The sequence below is a fragment of the Zingiber officinale genome, chromosome 6B, assembly GCF_018446385.1.
Source record: "Zingiber officinale cultivar Zhangliang chromosome 6B, Zo_v1.1, whole genome shotgun sequence".
NCBI classification, from domain to species: Eukaryota; Viridiplantae; Streptophyta; class Magnoliopsida; order Zingiberales; family Zingiberaceae; genus Zingiber; species Zingiber officinale.
This window is the reverse complement of record NC_055996.1, coordinates 37,965,061-37,968,811: the sequence shown is the minus strand read 5'-3', so window position 1 is coordinate 37,968,811 and position 3,751 is coordinate 37,965,061. Positions and strand designations below refer to the sequence as shown.

Sequence of the window (3,751 nt, the reverse complement as noted above, 5' to 3'; positions counted from 1 at the left end):
AAAATAGAAATAAAAAATTATAAAATATAATAAAAATATGAATACATAACTTTTATTCATCTAATAATAATTTTACAAAGCTCACAAATTTCTCTAAGTCAAGTACAAAAATCAGGAATTTCTAACAATCAAAGATTTCCCTGTCAACAATGTTCCAACACTGCTTTAATCTAAAATGCATCCAAGTATTCCACTTGCCACAAGTATTTGTGTCGTTTTCAAGACTTCTATCTTAGCCTTCATCTCTCAGCTTCATATTTATGATCTGATGTCGAGAGACTATGACCAACCTCAATGTCCTCATCTTTATCTTTATCTCTAGCTTTGCTACCCCCATCTCCATCACGAACTGTGCTCATTCTTTTGAGTGTTATCTTTTGAAGTATTTCTATTTTCAAGCTCCTCTATCTTTTCTAGTTCTTCTAGTCTTGCCATAATTCGAGCATATTCTTCATCTTCACCAAGCTTTTGCAGATTTTCTACCTTGTAGGTGTGTAAAGAATCTGAAACAGTTAGATTGAAAATTAGAGGGAAGCACCTTGTCTTTCACCCAAACTAATAATATATCATGCCTTGCAAATGTGAATATTTACAATATGTATTTACACAACAAATTAAAGTAAGTTGGAATCTCAAAAGTAGTTGCACAAAGAGAACATAGAAGTTGCTAACTATACTAAAAAAACATACATTACAATATGTGATTCCATTTCAAATAGATCAATATGACATCTCACAAGAACAATAAGTATATCTTGAAAAATGTTCTAAATCGAAATGTAACAACTAATTATGTGATTCCATTTCAAGCAGAGAATGATAATGTAGCTTACTATGGACCAAAACCTAACAAGAATACTTGAACCAAAACCTAATCATCCCAAGTCTAGATTCATACAACAGAAGGTTAGACCTGCAACTACCATATGCAGCTACATTAGTAAGTCTAGTAGTTATTCCTATGCCTAAGTTGTACTACAGAAGTTGCTAGAAAAGTATAATATATTTCTGGATTTGAAGAATAAGCAAAGTGACTGAACAACATGAAAGAATTCTTTTTCAGTGTAAATCACATACTACACGAAATGTTCACAAAACTTAACTTTGCTGACTAGTCACTTGATGTCGCCGACTATCGCTAAAGTATCTTCATCAACAGTATGCTTCAAGCGTTTGATCGCTTTGTCCACTTGCAAACAGAGGTCATTCTCATATGTCCTATTTCATTAGGCTAAAAGAGGGAAAAAATTCTATCACCATTTTTAGACAATGAAAATTTTGATAATTTTTTATGAAAAAAAAGTGTTTCATGGGTGAGCAGCAGTTTGAGAACTTCTCTATTTCAGTTTGTCCTGACAATTAAGACGATGAGAGAGATCGTTTGAACAAAGACTCCAATGATCAATCCCCACCATATTCCTTGAGCCACAGCAGCATCAAAAACAATTGTTTAATATTTTTCCTAAATCAAAACAGATCAAAAGAGTAATTTAAATCTTAGTTTTCACTTACAGTAGTAGCTAAACTACTTGAATCTAAAAACAATGCCGATGGGAAGTCCAATCAGGTAATAAGCACCCACATTTACATAAGCCACTATGGCTTGCCACCCACTTCCAATAGCAACTCCTACATCATCCATCCTCGTGAACACTTGAAGCTAGTCGTCCATTAAAAAAAATAATTATAGAATTTTAGATCAATGTTGTACTAGACAGAATTGACAAACCTCCATTCAAGAAAATGGAGATGGAAAGTAGAGGAGTTAGATTAATGATTGCTGGTGTAGAGCTTGCGCAAGAGCGTGTGCAGTATGAGGACCAACACACTGATGATCAAGCTAAGGATCAAGTTGGTCGTCACCATAACAAGGACTGCAAACTTAGCGACTCGAGGATGAGCAGCCCCCAACTCATTCCCTATCCTCACACTTCAACAAACAACCTCTGGTTATTAGTGAATGATTCATGGAGATTGATGCAAGTGCAGTAGTCGTCAAACCTTGCGGCATTGCTCAAGCCGAGCATGATCATGAAGTCCCAATTCCACTAATTTGCACTGGAATCGATCACACTGTCAGTAAGAAATTTAGATAGGAATTGATAAGCTGTGTGGTCATTGATTACCAGATAGATATGACATTGAGTGAGATTTCTGGATTTAGGAGGTAGCCTGTGATCAGCACGAAACCTTGGATGTGCCAAATCTCCAAGCTATGATGAATGTGAGTTTGAGCGAGGGGGAAGAGGAAGAGAGGGGGAGAAAGTTGGAGGGTTGACTTACATGAGCATGATGGTTGATGAAACAGTGAGTTTGAAAAAGAGCCAGATGCCGGTGAAGACCTTAATAGAGAGGTCAGTCCAGGTGGCCCTGCAGGAAGGGATGAGGATGATGTAGAGCCAAGTGGAGAGGACGAGCACCCACCAAGGGATGCTGAGAGTGATGGAGGCGCCGAGGAGGCCGAAGTCAAGGACAAAGACGGCAAGCTAGGAGATGAGGATATGGAAGAGGAGGACGGCGACGACGATGACGGCCATGGGGTTGATGATGTTTTGAGCCTATAGGAATCGTTGCATTGGGTAATAAAGGGTGAAGGAGATGAGCTGAGGCAGGAGGCCGCGGGAGTAGATCCGGCCCACCTTCGCGACCGCGTCCGACTGGCCGTTGGCGTTGAGGAAGGAGCTAGAGAACAATGAGTTCGATCACCCAATCCCTCTCCCTGTCCCTTCCCATGGAACCCTAATTTGACCCCGATCGTGCCGGCTGCCTTCTCCGCCACGGCTCCGTCAAAATCGAAATCCTCCCCATTCTTTGGCACCTCCTCCTCGTTCTCATCTTCGAGGGTAGTGTGAAGGTCGCCTTAGCGTTAGGGACGAAGGAGGCGAAGGGCAGAGAGGAAGACGAAGTCGAAGTCGAAGTCGCGCAGGGCAGTGGCGTGTATAGGGTTTTGGGCAGAGGCAAAGGCGCGAAGGGATGGGCGGCGGCATAGGAAGGGTTTCACGGATTAATTCTGGTGTGGTACATTGGGTTACAAAAGTACTACATTTTTTCTAATTTTTAACAGTGCATTTTGCACACGCTGTTAATATTTATATTTAAAAAAATGTGTTGTTAATATTAAATATTAACAATGTATGTTACACGCCATAAAAAAATTTATTAACAGCATATATTTTTCTGCACGTTGCAGTTTATAAAAAAATAATATTATTCGCAGCGCACTTAATTGAGCGCGTCGTAAAAATTATCATTAACGACATGCCCTAACCATGTGTCGTTAATAACGTGCTATAGAAAGTCATATTTATTGTAGTGAACTATTAACAGCGCGCTCCACATGCCGTTAATATTAAGTTTTAACAGCACACTCTGCATGCCGTAGAAAAGTTTATTGACAGCGTATTTTTTCTGCACGCTGTCGTTTGTATAAACATTATACTATTCGCAGCGCACATAATTGTGCACGCCGTAAAAACGATTATTAACGGTGCACTTTAATTGTACGCCGTTGATGATGCGCTGCGGAAAGTCACTTTTGTTGTAGTGCATGTTTGATGATATGAAAATGACATGTTATACTTTATGTTATGATAAGAACATGTTATGTTTCATAATGCATGTATGAATGGCTTATGTAAGAAGAAAAGCCTAAAGAGTTGCTTCCCTTAAGCTGGGACCAAGAGCACTCTTCATGTTATGGAAAAGAGTTGCTTCCCTTAAGTTGGGATCAAGAGCACTCTTCATGCTATGG

The 3,751-nt window shown here is 39.4% G+C and overlaps 1 pseudogene; it reads right to left on the bottom strand.

Annotated features, from left to right (window-relative positions):
* Positions 1-317: 317 nt before the first annotated feature.
* LOC121992363 lies at positions 318-2,702 on the bottom strand (annotated as a pseudogene).
* Between the last annotated feature and the right edge of the window lie 1,049 nt (positions 2,703-3,751).